Raw genomic sequence first — 18,813 nt, 5'->3', positions numbered from 1 at the left:
CCAGTTCAAACAATATTTCCAGAACTTGATGAGGAAGGAAAAATCATATTGGAACCTGGAGCAGTCACAGAAACAAGAACTCGAAAGCTACAAAATCAATCAATTTTAGAGTATCTCATCAAGTGGAAGAGCTTACCCGCTGAAGATTCCACATGGGAGGACAAGAATTTTATGCAGAAGCATCAAGAACTACTCAAGCGTTGAGGACAACACTTTTTGAAGGAGAGGGGCATGTTAGGTCCCTATACTACTAGTGTAACCCCTTATTGTTATTAGTACAACCCCCTTATTATATTGTTGTGCCCATGTAGTCCCTATATTTTTATTATTGTGCCCCATAGAAGCCCACTATTGTTATTATTGTTCCCTTACATTATTATTGTTATGTCGGATCTCATTATATTATGACTCCTTAGAATCCTATATATAGAAAGGAGGCCTTGTCATTTGTATCATCCAATTGAAGAGGCTGAATTCTAAGGTGTTGATCTTTCTTTTCTATCTTTTTGTGAGTTGGTTTCCTAACACCCACCATAGTTCAACCTCAGTCATATCACCCTTAATAACATGCTTATCTCTAGCATAGCACCCAGTTTTGGTCCCCGAAAGCATTTCCAGAGCACCATTCAATGTAATGAATGATCCTTTCTCTTATTTAATGTCATATTTGTATAGCTCTACAAATATTATATTCACAGTAAATCCAAGTCAGAATAAACATAAAAAGGCCAAAAGAGAATAATAGACTAAAGAATATATTCCAAAAGCTTAATACACATTCAAATTCAATAACCTCTTAAGTAAAAGATAAAAAGTAAAATCTGCAAACATTGAAAATTCACTCAGTTAGAAATGGAATATTGTTAAAATGATGTGAATTTTTGTCATCTACACAATCATATCTCTAATCATGTAAACTCTGGCACAAATTAAAATAATGAAATTTAATCCCTCAAATCTAGCAAAATACAGATGAATAAAACCCCTGCCCATTTAAAAAAATAAATATAAAGAAAAGTGGTGTAGACACAAGATCAAAACAAAAGCCTTGTGTAGCTCCAAAAGAATGTATAGTCATACATCAAGGTAAACTCAAATAGCATTGAAAAATTAAAGATGACATTCCGAAGCTTCAGAATGCCACAAAAAAAATTATCTTCCAACATCTAAAACTCCATAGCCTCAGCCATGAAATAATGTTCAACATCTAAAATTTTCTCACCTCAACGAAATTTTGTTCAAAACCGTGAAATTTTTTCATCTACATGAACATATCCTCTGATAGTGAACATTCCATATCAGATCAACATAACATCTCCCCTTTCACACAAGATTAATCCCTGACATCTAGCAAAAAAAGTAGGACTAAAATCCCCAGACATTGTGACACACAGGAAAAGGGAAAACAATTTCTAGTCCAAGGACCTTTGGATGGCCAAAGAGAAGGAGGGGAAAAAGAATAAGAGTTAAAATCCAACGAAATTTATACTTTATCATGTAAAGCTCCACCTAGACATCATTAAATAAATGATAAATCACATAATATCTATTAACATAAAGACCTAATCCCATGAGATTCACCAAGATATCGATCCAAGAACAAATGTTGTATCCATTTCAGCTACTAGATAAAATTTCATCACAAACATAAGAAATGTACAACTATAGAAAATCTCGATATAAATGTTAACTGGATGCTGAAAGGTTGTGTAGAATGGGTAATCTTCAAAGTGTTGTCACTAGTTGTAAATTTAGCCATAGGCAAAGTGCTTGAAATATCAGCAGTTGGGTTCAAACACTTGACCTTCTTACTAGGATCTCCCCTCAAAACGTGAGGCACGGTTTCCCTGGTAAGAGATGCTAAAGAAGCACTGCATATAATATGTTGTCAGGAGACGTGGGTTCGGGGACGGGGAGGTAATTTTTTAAAACAGGGTGCATGGGTTCGTTAGGGGTATAGTATAATTTATACATATATATATATATATATATATATATATATATATATATATATATATATATATATATATATATATATATATTATATTTTATAAATTATAATATATATTAATCTGTATATTTTTCAACTTTAAACAAGAAAACTAAAATATTTATGATTTAAACTTTAAATATTTAAGCATTCACATCATTGAACATTCAACATTCACAATGAAATTTCAAAATTTCTAGTTTGATATCAAGTGAAAATTGGAGTTTACATATTAATAAGAATGATGATATATGTCCATTGTCATACTACATTCAAAATTTTCCTTAAGACATCTCCAAACAAGAACTAGGAAATTTTAAAATACTAAAATAAAACTAGCTAATAGTGAACAATGGCTTCCTCAAGCCATGTCATCAGCATCACTCAGACCTTTAGTTAGCATGCTCTCCAATTAGGATTCACTCTCAACTTGAGGCACCTACTCATCCATAGAAACTGGAGGTAGCTTAATAAGGCCATCTAGTTGTATCTCCTTGTCCACACACACAACATCCTTTGTGTATTGATCCCATCTCTTGAGAAGATCCCCCTTGTACCCAAGGTCTTTTCGAGATATGAGATGAAGTGTGTTATGAATGTACACTGATTTCTCTACCTTCTTTGAGCCCAACCTATTTCTCTTTACTAAATGGATAAAGGCATAAATACTCCAATTCATATGCAAGATGAAGAACTAGCTACCTAAAATATTAGGGGAAGCCCATTAAATCAATTAAAAAAAAAAAACTAAAATGAACCCCAAAGAAATCGATTTTTGGGTTCCAGGTATCCATCATCAGGGTTCTTCATACCCGTCAAGACAAAATAACCCAATTTTTTTTAATGGAGAAGCCGGTTCTTCATAGAAAAACCTGGTGCTTATGGGTTCTTAGAAGCACCCATACCCAAATCTAGTACTTGGGGACTAGAACCCTGGATAGGTTCGAGAACCCCACCCCTGAGTTCGCAAACCTGTGCAACATATATATATATATATATATATATATATATATATAATTAATTAATTAATTAATTAATTAATTAATGTTCCAACTTTAACATTCATGTTAGTTGTTAGCCCAAGAGCTATGCAATACCGAAAACAAAATTTCCGACCTGGTGGACTTCAACTATTGCTTTAGTCTTTCATCCTTGGACAGTTGAGCAACAAAACCCGCATGAGCTCCTTTAATGAGAGTTGAAGGAACATATTTATTCTTCTGCAATGAATGGAGCTTATCTAGAGTTTGTGCCTTCATAGGAGTTGTTGTGGAAGATGTTGGGTCCCTATAATGCTAGTGATTACCCCATTACTATTGTAGTTGTACCCCTTATTAATATTGTTGTGCCCCTATTATCCCCATATTGTTATTATTGTGCCCCATAGAATCCCTCTATTGTTATTTTTGTGGCTTTATATTATTATTGTTAGGTTGGTTGGGTTATATTGTGACTCCTTAGACTCCTATATATAGAAAAGAGGTTTTGTCATTTGAATCATCCAAGAATTGTTCATTTATGTAATGTAAAGGAGGTTTCCCCCTCGAAGAGGCTGAATTCTAAGGCGTTGATCTATCTTTTCTATCTTTTTCTTGAGCTGGTTTCATAACATTTGGTATCAGAGCTTTGGATTCTAGGGTTTCGCTGCTCCAAACAGGTCATCGTGGCATTTTCTCTATAACTTTTTTCTGTGATGTTTCAGAAGTTTCCAAAAAAACCCATTTGAGAAGAAATCGCGTTGAACCTCGGGTCCGAATTTCAGAGCGTTTTGCGCTATATTTGCGGAGATATGATCTGAGGAAGTTGGTCTTTTTGCAGACTCCTGAATTACATTCCAAATAGGTGACCTGGGGAAAAGCGTCATAAATTTATCTCTGGGGATCGGATTGAAATTTCATAAGAAGGTACAGAAAGAGGATGGATTTTAGTTTCTTGTATGCATTTTTCAAATCCAAAGGTCGAAACAGTGACTTGTGGCACGTCGTACAAGTTCACTCTATTGAGCTAGTCTATAATCAAGTCACTGTGGGAGATTTCGCATAACTCTTCCTTGGAGAATCCAATTTGGGTCAGACTTGTGGCATTGGAAAGACGACACAGAGGGCTATTGTAGGTCACAAATTCAGATCTAGATGATTGGAAAGTATAGATATACATCAGAGGCAGTATTGAGCTCCTACAAAGTGAAAAAATGTGTGTAGATTTTCTTAAATTTTTGCTTAAGCTTGGTTTGAAAATTTATTTTGAAGGAATTCAAAGGGCATAGTAGAGAATTATTATCGGTAACTGATGCCACAAGGAAAGAAAATGCAAACACCTAGTAAGTAACCTGAAAGCTCTAGAATGACTCATGAAGAAGAGGAAGAAATGCAACATGATATATCAAAATTACAAGACCAAGTGCAACAACTGTCCCTTGCACAAAAAGGAACAGAATCTAAGATGGATGGTTTAAAGAAAGGCATAGAAGCTAAGATGGATTGTTTAAAGAAAGGTGTAGAAGCTAATATGAATGACCTAGAAGCTAAGATGGATGATTTGAAGATAGATTTGAAGACAGACATGGAAGAATTGAAGATAAATATGAATAAGTTGCTAGAAGAAAGGGTCACTAATGGTGAAAGGGTTTTAAAGGAAACTCATGATGAGAACAAAAGAAATGTTAATCATGATTCCATAGACTCTAATGTTGGATTAAAGACCCACCATATTCCAAAAATCGATATGAGGAAGTTTGATGGCAAGGATCCCGCAACATGGATATTAAAGATGGAGCAATTTTTCAATCTCAATAATGTGCAAAACACACAAAAGGTACGTATTGCAACTTTATATTTGGAACCAAATCAGTTTGTATGGTATCAATGGCTTTTCTCTCGTAAACAATTTATCACTTGGGCAATTTTTACGGAAGAATTGATAGCACATTATGAGGATACAAAAAGCAACACTTTTTTTAGCCAATTGATAAGTCTCAAACAAAAGGGTTCAATAATGGAGCACATTGAGGAGTTCCAAAAATTGAACATAAGGGTAAAAGATATTCTAGAGGAGCATAGGATTGATGTGTTCATAGGGTCTTTAAAGGATAATATCCAACATGATGTTCGCCTTTGGGAACCTGATTCATTAGAGAAGGCATTCAGGTTAGCAAGAAAAATGGAAAGCAAAATTATGGCAACCAGGAAGCATACCACTCACAACTATAAAGACGGAAGTGCTAGTCTTCCACAACCTATAAGATTGACACCACAACAATTGGAAGAAAAGAGAGCAAAAGGGATTTGTTACAGTTGTGATAGCAAATACACTAAAGGTCATAAGTGTGCTGAGAAGAAATTATTCTACATAGATTGTGAAGAGGAAGAAGAAAAGGAGCAAGAAAGGTCAAAAGAAGAGGATATACTCCAGGAACAAAGCCTAGATAAAGAAGAAATGAATCCGAACATATCTTGTAATGCATTGGCGGGAATTACCACTCCTCAAACCATCAAGATAGAAGGACAAATCAAGAAGAAAAAGGTAATAGTGTTGATTGATTCAGGAAGTACCCACAATTTTATTCATTGTAAGGTAGCAAGAGAATTGAATTGCTTCTTATATTCAGCACCAGAGTGTCAAGTGATGGTTGCAAATGGAGGAACAATAAATTTCTCGGGAAAGTGCCATAATATCAAGCTATCCATGGGAGAATATGTATTGACTAGCCCAATGCTTTCCATTCCAATGGGAGGTGCTGATGTTGTACTAGGAGTCCAATGGCTACAATCCTTGGGTACAATAGCTTTTAATTTTCAAGAAATTTTCATGAAATTTTCTGTGGAAGGAAAGGAAGTTGAATTAAGGGGTATTGCAGGGAAACCAAGAAAGATAATCAGCTCTAATGGTATGACAAAGCTTCTAAAAAAGGAACAAAGAGTTGTAATTGCACAATTATGTTCGCTAGATGTTTCCACAGTGGAATCATCTATTTCTCCAGATCTCCAAAAAGTCTTGGACAATCATTCCAAGGTATTTGAGACTCCCAAAGGTCTCCCACCTATTCATGATCATGATCATGCTATTCATCTGATTCCAGGAAGTGTTCCTCCAAACATCAGGCCGTACAGATATCCCTATGCCCAAAAGAGTGAAATTGAACGTATGGTTGCAGAAATGCTAGAGGCTGGTATAATTCAACCAAGTCAAAGTTCTTTCTCTGCTCCAGTAGTATTGGTGCACAAGAAGGATGGATCATGGCGCATGTGTCCAGATTATAGGGAGCTCAACAAGCTCACTATTAAAGATAAGTTTCCCATTCTGTCATTGATGAATTACTGGATGAATTGCATGGATCAATTTACTTCACCAAGTTGGATCTTCGTTCAGGATATCATCAAATCAGAATGAAGATTGAAGACATTCCGAAAACAACATTTAGAACTCATGAGGGTCATTATGAATTTTTGGTCATGCCTTTTGGCCTTACCAATGCACCTTCAACATTTCAAGGTTTGATGAATTCAATTTTCAAACCATTCCTTAGAAAATTTGTGTTAGTATTTTTTGATGATATACTAATCTACAGCAAGTCTTGGAAGGATCATGTTGAACATGTTGACAGGGTGCTACAACTATTGGAGGAGAAACAATTATATGCAAAAAGATCCAAATGTTTCTTTGGAGTACAAGAGGTGGAATATCTGGGTCATATTGTATCTCATGAAGGAGTTAAGGTAGACCCTAGCAAAATTAAAGCCATTAAGGAATGGAAAATTCCCACATCCATAAAGCATCTACGAGGATTTCTCAGGTTGACAGGGTATTATCGCAAGTTTGTTAAGAATTATGGGAGAATAGCAGCACCTCTAACAACATTATTGAAGAAAGATGCATTTTCATGGACTCCAGAAGCAACAAAGGCATTCGAACATCTTAAAGAGGCAATGTGCCAAGCACCGCTCTTAGCTACAACGGACTTCACAAAAACCTTTATTGTGGAATGTGATGCTTCAGGAAATGGAATTGGTGCTATTTTAATGCAAGATGAAAGACCCATTGCTTTTGAAAGTCGTCCAATCAAGGGAAAGTTTTTACACAAAGCTATTTATGAGAAGGAAATGTTGGCAATACTCCATGCACTTAAGAAATGGTGACCCTACCTAATGGGAAGACACTTCAAGGTAAAAACGGATCATGATAGCCTTAAATACTTTTTAGAACAAAGATTATCCTCTGAAGAGAAACAAAAGTGGGTCACAAAGATGTTGGGTTATGACTTTGAAATCATCTACAAAAAAGGGAAGCAAAATGTGGTGGCAGATGCACTCTCAAGAAAGGATGAGGATGTGGAAGCATTGTTGTGCGCCATTTCTATTATCCAACCAAATTGGATAAATGAAGCAAGGGAGGAATGAAAGAATGAAGAAGAAGTGTGGGCACTTATTCGAAAGTTACAACAAGATTCCAGTATGTCTGATACATTTAGCTGGCAAAATGATTCGTTATGGTACAAAGATCGCTTATACCTCTGTAAGAATTCCTAGCTAAAACAAAAGATTCTTATGGAATTGCACACTTCTCCCTTAGGAGGGCACTCAGGATTTTTAAAACTTACCACAGGGTTAAGAAGGAATTTTTTTGGGATGGCCTTAAATCATATATTCAAAAGTTTTTGGTGGAATGTTTGGTTCGCCAACAAAATAAAGTTGAAATAATTAAGACACCGGGTCTATTACAACCTTTATCCATTCCAAGCCAACGTTGTGAGGAGGTTTCAATGGATTTTATCATAGGTTTACCCAAGTCTGAGGGAAAGCGTGTCATCATGGTGGTAGTTGACAAACTTACCAAGTATGCACACTTTTGTGCATTGTCACATCCATTTAAAGCAAGTACATTTTCTACTGCATTTATGGAAACAATTCAAAAGCTACATGGAAACCCAAAGATTATTGTAAGTGACGGAGATCTCATTTTCACTGGAAATCTTTGGACATAATTATTTTCTTGTCTTGGTACTCAGTTATCTCATAGCTCATCTTATCATCCTCAATCTGATGGGCAAACTGATATAGTAAACAAATGTTTGGAAGGATATCTTCGTTGCTTTGTATCTGATAAACAGACACAATGGGTCAAATGGTTGCCTCTGGCTGAATGGTGGTATAACACTTCCTTCCATACAACAACAAAAATGACCCCATTTATGGCACTTTATGGGTATCAACCACCATCCATCACATCATATTTAAGAGAAAATTCTAAGGTTCAAGCAGTGGAACATCACATTGAACATCAACAACAAGTCCTCCAACTCTTAAAGGATAAGCTCGTGTTGGCACAGAATAGAATGAAACAACAGGCATATCAACATCGTAGCGAAAGAAGTTTTGATGTAGGTGATTGGGTATTCCTACAGCTACAACCATATAAGCAAATGTCCCTCAAGCAAGCTAAGAAGGATAATAAATTATCACCAAAGTATTATGGTCCATACAAGGTGTTGCAAAAGATTGGTACTATGGCATACAAATTGGAGCTTCCTGCAGCTTCTCGATTGCACCCAGTTTTCCATGATTCATGTTTAAAGAAGGTTATAGGCGACAAGCTCCTAGTTCAAACAATATTGCCAGAACTTGACGAGGAAGGAAAAATTATATTGGAACCGAAAGTAGTCACAGAAACAAGAACTCGACAGCTACGAAATCGATCAATTTCGGAGTATCTTATCAAGTGGAAGAACTTATCCACTGAAGATTCCACATGGGAGGATGAGAATTTTATACAGAAGCATCTAGAACTTCTCAAGCGTTGAGGACAACACTTTTTTGAAGGAGAGGGGCATGTTGGGTCCATATAATACTAGTGATTACCCCATTACTATTGTAGTTGTACCCCTTATTAAACTTGTTGTGCCTGTATTATCCCCATATTGTTATTACTGTGCCCCATAGAATCCCTCTATTGTTATTTTTGTGGCTTTATATTATTATTGTTAGGTCGGCTGGGTTATATTGTGACTCCTTAGATTCCTATATATAGAAAGGAGGTTTTGTCATTTGAATCATCCAAGAATTGTTCATTTATGTAATGTAAAGGAGGTTGCCCCCTCGAAGACGCTGAATTCTAAGGCATTGATCTATTTTTTCTATATTTTTCTTGAGCTGGTTTCATAACAGAAGATGCCATTCTACTTCTTCTATGTGTGGGTTTTTGCTAAACCGTTCTTAACCAAGTTTTCATTGGAGAAAGTAAAACCTCCATTATCCACCATATTTATCTCCAAAACACAAAAATCATATGAAAAAAATAAGTTTAAAACAACCAGCAATCCCATGTTCTCAGACCAAAAAGAACAAAACTAAGATGATGCAAAATCTCAATTGGAAGAACCTTAAATGCGTAGGCCTCCTGATAATAAAAGGTTACAACGAATTACTAAATCAAACCTCATGAGGGCACAAAATCCAGAATTCAAGTATCAAAATGCCTCAACTTTGGGCTTTTATTTTATAAAAGGAGATTTGACAGACAACCTTTTCTAGAATGGCCATAGCAACGACGAACAAAGTAATTATCTTCTCGAGAGCTGCCTGCTTATAAGGGAAACTAATATTTGTGGAGTTATAGCTCCATTAATGCGGGGAAGTATATGCCACCTATTGGATTTTGTACTTAGAAATCTAATGGTTTGCATATACTTCCTTCATGAATTAAGAAGCTATAGCTCCACAAATATTGATAGCGATTCATTATTGCATGCATGCTCATCAACTGTTGGCATATACTACCTCTATGCATTAACATAGCTATAACTCCACAAATATTGATAGTAGTTGATCAGTGCATGCATGCTCATTATTTAGATTCCCATGCTCTAAATCAACTTTTGTAGGGACAACAGAATGTAAGGCAAGACATGAGAATGGAAGAAAGGGATAGTTTTGACATCATACATTGGGATTTGGAGCTTTAGTGGTAGTTGTGGGGTGATGTCCTCAAAACCGAAAGTTAAACTATGTAAAAAGAAACAATTTTGATTTAATTTTTGTATGGTTCAATTTAATAGCAAAACATGGTCACTATATGTTACTGTTATGGAAATAAACATAATGATTCAAAATTTAACATTTTTATATACACCTAACAACTAGAAAATAAAGGGAAATTATTTATATTTTTTAATTGTGTAATTTGATAGTCTTGCTCTGTGTTCACAATGATGCTCCTTTATTCCAAGAATTAATGTTTTACTTTAGTTCCTCCCTCGAGTATTTTTTATAGTATAATGATGCTTCTCACGCTTGCACAAAGGCATCCATGTGTTGTTTAAATTTTATTTGCAACAAAGTGCTTGCAAATAAAATCGCCTAAAACTCACAACTTGTTTGACAATTTGGACAACCTAAATTACAAAAGGCTATGGAAAAAATAAGAAAAAAGATTTTATTTTTAAATAATTATGTTATTTTGATGTTCAAAACTTAATACATAGTTTTTAACTCATATTTTTGTGGGTTAATTTATTTAACCAGATGTGTATAGTGTTAGCACTCTGTATTTCTTAAGACTGTTAAAGAAATGCAAAGGTAACCAAGAAACCACTTTCAAGTCTAGAAGCTAGCCCTCCTAAACTTAGAGAGGGATATCTTTGTTAGATTTAGCTTTTTTTTTCTTTTGGAATTTTAGTCTAGATGTGAAAGTTCAAGGATTGGCTTTTGAATTGATTGTTTCGTTGTTTAGTTGTTAATGTAAGAAGGGACCATTGGGAAATGGAGTCAATTTGCTTTAGGTGGATCTTTTCAGCAGTGACAGATGTGTTTAACAGGGCAAGGTAGGTATATTCATTGGATATTATATGTTTGATGAGATGGGAAATAATAAATTACTAAGTATCCATTAAGCATAGAGAAATTAAAAATTCTATTCCTTAACTTCGGTTGAAAACATTGAATTTGTTCAAAAGACAAAATCGATTGTATTTAAACAAATTCAGATTCTTTATTTTCTTTGAAAAAAACAGATTAGAAACACATCTGAAATTACAAAGAAAGGAAAACACAATAACAAGGGAGAATATCACTTCACCAACAAAATATGACACATGAATCCTGAAAAGCTTTTGTATTACTAAAAATTTGTCGACTGGAACTTGTGAAGCAACTTTACAACAATAGTCTTTTTTTTCCATACAAAAATCGACCCTTACTACTTTGAAATATGAATTATTTACAAAACATCTTGATTTCAGAATATCAAGGCAAAATCATAAATTATCTAAAATTGTTTACATAAATAGTAGAAAAATTTAGGAAATTGAATTTCTGCATCTAACTGGCACTATTTTTTTGGCTTAACGTTGGTGATTGGACCTAAAGAATAGTAGCTAAATGTTGATTTTCTTATATATATTTGATGAATGTTTACTCTAATAACTCACATAATTTTTCCCACCTCTGTTCATCTGGCAATTTAAACTTGATTAACTTTCGATAAAATTCATCTACCTTTGTGAATTTTGTGAAGGTAGGATTACTGAGAAACAAATCATTGATTTCATATTTGATAAATAAATCATAACTTATGTCTTCCATGAACACCTTTCCTGTGAGTGTGCCCTTGATTTTGGCAAATTTTGACCTGTCTCTAGAAATGGTGTACAATTTATGATGGTAATCTTCAGCTTGACCAATTTATCTCCTATCCCTTGTAATCCAGGGAGACCTTTTTGTTGTAGTATGTTGAATTTCCTATGAAATCTCTGAGTGATGTTTTCCAGACTATTGCATTTAGTCTCCAATTGCAGCATCAAGTTCATTTTAGTGAGAATTTTTATCACTTCTAAAATGGTATCTATTCTATCTTTTATGTCTATTTCTTCCAACTCTTCCTTGGATTTTTAGATTTAACGGTCTTATTAGACCTATGGCATCATTTGGCTTGGTGCCAAGGTCTTTCTTCACATCTGCTATAAGTTCTTTTGATTTCTGGACCAACTCATCTTGTTCAAAGATGATTTCAAAAGATGGCCATATCCTTGTGATAGCTTCATTGATCTCTATCCATATGTTTTATTTGGCTTGTGCAATAATATCATCAATGACATATTTATTCTCTATATGATCTATCCTCTATACATTTTCTGCAATTTTGCTAGATATACATTGTCTACTTTGAGCTTTTGTTCTTGTAAATTATTTAATTTCTGAGTTAATTTCTCAATTTCTTGGTCTTTACTAGAAATATTTTCCATGGCCTTAGCCAAATCTGCTGGTGTATTGTCAGACTGTCCTTTTGTTATGACAATTTCCATTTAATTTGTGGCTGATGTTGATGCCTCAGTTGTTGATGTACCTACTATTGGGTTTACAACCAAAGGAATGGCCAGCATTGCACTAGCTTGTTGCTTGCTTTCTTTCAGGAGTGTCTCCAACTCCTTCTCCATTTTTGAAATTTGATTGTTTTGTTCAACGATGACCTTGAACATATTCTCCTTTTCCGTCTCCCACTCTCCATATTCCTTGGCTTGTGGATCTTCAGTGGAGGGGAGCTTAAGCTGCTTCTTTAATGCTGTTATATCTGCATTCTTGCTCTTGATGATTTCTTCAGCTGCCTTTACATCATTGGGATCATATCCCAAATCCTTCAAAGAATTTATCCTCGTGTCTTTGGCCTGAGAAGAAACTCTTTCTAACTTTAATTGTGCTTGAATATTACTTACTGAAACCTTAAGCTTACTTGTTGCCATAGTTGTGTTTATAATGGTGCTATAAAGGATTTCTCGAGATTGCTTGTGGAATTCCATTTGGTCAATGGGATGGATTATATATGTGTCAAAAGAGAAGATAGATTGCTTGTAATCATTTGCTAATCTTGGCTGAGCAACTTTAGGCTCCAAGAAGGCAACCTACATTTTCTTCTTCTCTACATCAAAAGTTGACAAAACTTTGTGTTGGGTGGTGGTTGCCTATTTCCAAAACGGTGAAAAAGTGGTGGCCTTGAGTGCTTGGTTCTTTGCTTTGATTTCCATATAAATGGAAAAAATGCTTTGATCCTTATTGCTCTGGTCTGCCTCTCTTGCACTAGTAAAAAATGATGAAATTAGTGATTAGGTGACTAAAAACGTTAGTCACCACAACTTTTCCAAGTGAAATACTACCAAAAATGAGAAAATATTAAGTGATCAAATAAAAATAACTAACATACATGACTAATTTAGTCCCGAGTTAAAATATATGACTAGCTAATAAGTAATACAACTAAAAATGACTAACATGAATGCCTAATTTAGTCTAGGAACAAACTATGACTACTTAACAAGTACTATACCAATATGAATGAGTTTTTTATGTTAGTAATTTTATTTGTGTCACTTTAGCAATAAAAAATAACAAGTGATAGGGTATTCGAAGGCTATAATAGATTGGCTGAAAGGTTATACTTCTATAATGTACCTCAATTCACACCTAAAAACAAAATCTATGCCATATAATAGAGAATATTTACTCTTTCCTTCCATTCGTCTAGAATTATACTCACTTTTTGTTTTTCTTACTAATGCATCATCACTATTCATTCTTTTAGCTAAATTCATTGATGGTTTAATCAACAAACCATTATTGTCTTCTCATGTCTTTCACTAATGGCTATAATTGAAACATGTTACTTAATTTGACTAACTTGGTAAGCGTATTGATTTTTATTTCCATGTGTGTTAGGTAAAACATTTGTTACATATAATTGTATTTCTTCCCTGAATTATGTCTTGCATTATGTATCAACCCATCCCCTAGGAGAAAGGGTTTATAGTGGGGATGTCTCAAATATTTTTTTATTTATTAATATGGTGAATTTGTTTAACTATATGCATTGGAAATTCTTCTCTCATTATGGTTTTTCATGGGTACAAATGTCTTATGAACCTCGAGCCCTCATTCCCATGTGACGTTTTCCACACGACTTTCCCTCTAAAGGTCAACTTGTCAAATCCATCTGGCCTCATTACCGACAATCCCGACTTGATATTAGTGAATAAAAAATGGTTATTGATAGGGCTCATTGTTCTTGAATTTGGGTGAAATTGAATTACCCGCTCTTTTCATTTATCATTTATTCTTTTCTAGCGAAAGAGTGTAGTTCAGCTCTGCTCTAGGGTTACTATCTGTGAGTTTACCAGCTATAATTTCTTAAACTTTCCACACATTTTTCTTTCTTATTTACAAGATTAATATATTTCATCTTGATATCAACCTTACTTACTCCACCTTACATTGTAGCCAAAGGCAGCAGAAGCTAGAACAACTTGGAAGATGGAATGCTTTCTATGTATCCACTATTATATATATGTGTGATTATTCTGATCAAATAAATATCCTTCTCCATGGCATAGATACCTTTCCCAGTCATACTTAGTGAAGGGTTATCCCTTTGAATCTAATTAGATTAACTCTAATACATCATCAAACAAGTAGATTAATGCCCCTAACTCACGCTCATGCAGCGAAAGATTATGTGCCTTCTTGTGTTTTCTCTAGTGGAATTTAATATTGGTTTCCAAGTGGCCCTTTTGGTAAGAAATAATGTATAGGGTCAAACATTTATAATTGGTTCCACTAATTTTGTTCTTTTCTCTATTCAAAATTTTTTATTATTTAATTGGTTATTTGTTTCCTTTGTAGGTTCATTATGGAGGATACCCCCTTCCATGGATATTGATATTCTTTTCTATAAAAATTTTGTAGGAAAAAGTTTGGTTCTAGTATAAAGGGTTCTTGTTTTAGGTCTCCTTTACACTGGTGGCCACTATTTTTATTTTTCATATTGGAGTCTCTCCCCTCTTTGAAATGAAATTTTGAGCACCATGATTTATTAACAAATTTATGGTGTCTCTATTCTTAGGAAAATGAATGGTGTTGTCCTTGAATTTCTTCCTTTGCGAGAGACATGTTTCAAATTGTGTAATTGTCCTCTACATTGTCCTTGCAATTTTTTTTTAAATAAAACCCTCATGATACTAAGTTTATGTTTTTCTTGAGTCATATGGATCAATATTATGGCCAAAATATGTTTTTGCCATGACTAACTTTCTTACAAATTAAACTGTTCGATTGACTCAACATTTCCTCTGTTTAAAAATGCTAATTCTCATTCTCTAAATATTTTCCCATGTTCCTATGTTCACTGATAGAGTGGTCCATTTCAAAAGAAAACCTTCTTGTAATGCATGGAATTCTCCTCTTTGAAATTTTTTCAAATCCATGTTCTAAAACATATCTACAAAACCATTGTTCTTCTAAAAGGTTTGATCCTCACATCATCTTCAAGACCCTAAACTCTATGACAACTGATCTCATTATTGATCCTTGGTGTTTCACTTACACACCATATCTTCTCTCATTGTCATAGGTTATGTCACTTTGTATATTCCCATAAGGTATAACCCTTATTTACTACCTGTAGATGTATGTATTCTATAACTCTCAGGCTTTTCCTCATCATTGTTGCATATACACAGTGGTGTATTTCTTCCTTTGAATACACAAGTGTGCTCCTTATTCACTACACACAATCCTTTGTATCTCAAGCATTAGATCATCCATTCATTTATAGTAATTCAAACCTCATGTCATACTTCCATACAATATACTTTATCATGCGTTGGGCACAATACTTTACACATAGTAATTCTCGACTAGTTTTAAAAACACTATGGACATCTGTGTGATTTACATAGAGATCAACTTCAAAAATCTATGGTTCAGTGACAATTTGGGGTTGGTCATTGTATTCAATTCATATTGATTCACCCTACTCTAGGAATTCTTTGTTAATAAATTGAAATGCTTAACAAAAGCACAAGAAAGCGCCTCTACTTCTAGAAGCCAATTCACTCTCAATATTGATAAATTACATTACAAATTGTATTCCCAAATGACCATGGTTCTCAATGAAATCATGCCATTGATATATTTCCAATCAATATTGAGGAATGCACTATGTTCAATTTCCATGACCTTGTGTTTAGGTTAGAGTATTAAAATCATTAACGCTACCAAACCAAGAATCTCAACCATAAATTACTTTGCACAACAGAATAAAATAGAAGTAAATCACTCATGCACATAATATAGACAAATTTTTACTTTTTGAACACAACATCGTTATATTAATCCAAATGATATAATAAAACAGTCTAGGGCTAGTAGACCAGGGTTAATGGCCCTCATACATCCACTAGTACAAGATACAAACTGGGGAAAGATGTCAGTCCATCGTAAACCAATATACCCTCAACAAGATATTCATACCATCTGGTTGATGTAGCACACTCTCTCAGCTCCTCTCGGTTGTACCCTATACCTGGTAAGTCCTTCAGCTCCCGATCTGCATCTTCTGCCTCTATCAATGCTCCAAGTCCATATAACCACTAAATCTCGGTTATCCAATCTTCTCTCTCATTGTGCCTTAGTCCATCAAGGCCACAACACATCGAGACTCCTATCGAGTTATTCAAAACTCCGCTTGTGAACAACTCTCAGCTGCCCACTGGTGCTCCTCAATTTCTCGGGGACTTCAACCTACTATGGTCTTCATGTGTTGCAATGATAAAGACCAACATAGGGTACGGAGGGCTACCACCTATCACTACAGGATATCCGTCTCCCAAAATTAACATGGGCTAGGAGGAATTCCCATCATCTACTGTAGAAGTCCTTCTCCACACACAAATCTCGGGCTCCAAAAACTACTCCTGGTTGATCAGACCCTTGAGCTCATCACCTACCTCTCTTGCAACCACCTTTTTCCATCAAGGTGTTGCTCACTGGGCTCCAAATTGGACACTATAATGCTATCCTCCATTAGACCATAAGTGGCCAATCTCTTCCACACTTTGTCTTCTCTCATGCTACCCTCCAATAGTCTATGAGAGATCAAGTCCACGTTGTAGCAACTACACCTAGTTAGGGCATCCCCATACTTGGGAGACCCTTACACATGGCTATCCATAGACTCCGCCAAACTACCCTTTGTTCTGCAATAGAGGAGCTATTGTACAAATTTGTGCACCAACAACTTGTCCTCTCCTAGGACACCATCAACTCATCAACCAAGGGAACATATGCAAACCTCCTTGCTATTGTCCTCTTGCCTTCCAATCTAATGTGGCCACTGTCACCTTGGTTGCTTGGTAGGCCTCCCAAAAATCCATGTAGTCTCCTCCAAACAACTCCTAAGGCCTCCTACAATCAACCCATCAACCGATCCACACTTTGGTCCATAAATCAAGGAGCCAACACAAGGTTATGTTGCTCCAAGTCTATTGTGTTAATATTGTTCCAAACTATGATTGATTAGGGCATCTAGCATGCTGTAACAACCTTCAACCATGCACCAAAAAAACCCTTAATGACTGAGACCTCACAAAGGAAGGGTCCTCCCAACATATGCTACTATTTTGGGCACCTTTCAGCCCCAAAACATCCCACACTATCCCTATGACCTACCATAGTTCCTTGTTATCACCTATAGCCAACACAAAATAGACTTCTCTTACCTCTTTTCACTGCCCAACAGACCTGCATCCAACCCTCTCTTATTCAACCTCTATGCAAGAGTAATTTTCCCTTCAAACAGTCCCTAGAAGGCTCCACGCTACTTTCTCTTCCCCAATGAAGTAGCCCTAGTCCTATAACCCTGGCAGAATTTCCCTTGCTCCCTAGACCAATTTCCTTAGGCTCCTTTAATGAGCTCTTGTGTTTCACTTGTTAGATGTGAAAATGCTTCTCCCTCACCCTCTATTTATACACAAATGAGGATCTTCTCAAAAATTCATTCTAGAGATTTCCATAACTAGTTAAGTCAACTTAACACCAAGACAACTTTAACACATGTGTGAAAACTCCATCATATAACTTCAAAAATTCATAACTCCTCAATAACAACTTAGAATCAAATAATTCTCGTTGCGTTAGAATCGTCTCATTGAGAGCTATCATCCTCATCCATCACATATCGAAGACACATCACGGTTTTGGCCCAAACATCTATGGGTTCAAAACCTAGGCTTGGGTTCTAATCCCACAAGCCTACTTTTGGCACTTTGACCTCCAAGGCTTGAACACTAGGGCTTTGAGTACCTCCCAAGGGACACAAAAATTAGCACTCCCTCTTAGCGTGGGGGGTAATTCCAAGACTAGGAAGCAATCATCATCATCCGATGACGACACTAGCCCATTGGAATCCATCATTGCAACATACCCTGTAGAATGAAAATGGAAATATCAGTAGTACCTCTACCTAATCACATCAAAACCTGAAGATCCCAAACCTTCATAGGGTTTCTCCCTCTAAGCCTACACAATCTCCATTGGCTCAGTCCTGCACGCACTCATCCTCCTAGATCAAATACCACTTGTGCAAATCCCACCAATCTCAAATGTGCAACATCACGATTCGATGAAGACGCTAGCTTGCCAACTTGTAGTCCATCACACAAAGACATCTCGATCAACCTGATCTCATCCAAGCCAAGGAAACCTTCGATTTGTCCCAACCATCCATGACAAATCAATAGACATCCATGGTTAACAATCTTCCCTACAACAAACCGTTGTTCACTAGAATAACCACCAATCCACCAGAACTCCCAACCAATATCGATGCCAAGCCAATCAATACCACATCTCCATAATCCACCAGAACTCCCGACCAATATCGATGCCAAGCCAATCAATACCACATCTCCATGTCTTCAGCTAAACCCTCTGCTCCATGATCTAGACACCAACAACTCCCTATGATTTGCTTAGTTGTGCACAATCTGATTCACTATCCCTTAAAGT

At 35.7% G+C, this 18,813-nt stretch overlaps 1 pseudogene; it reads right to left on the bottom strand.

The window, feature by feature from the left end:
* Nucleotides 1-9,245, bottom strand: part of LOC149191086 (phosphoenolpyruvate carboxykinase (ATP)-like) — a 175,566-nt pseudogene extending 166,321 nt beyond the window's left edge.
* Between the last annotated feature and the right edge of the window lie 9,568 nt (nt 9,246-18,813).

Source organism: Pinus tabuliformis, chromosome 3_1, assembly GCF_031772625.1.
Source record: "Pinus tabuliformis cultivar Carrire ecotype Pingquan chromosome 3_1, CPIR1, whole genome shotgun sequence".
In the NCBI taxonomy this organism is placed as follows: Eukaryota; Viridiplantae; Streptophyta; class Pinopsida; order Pinales; family Pinaceae; genus Pinus; species Pinus tabuliformis.
Note: the sequence above shows the minus strand (reverse complement) of the source record. Positions and strands in the feature narration are given on the sequence as shown.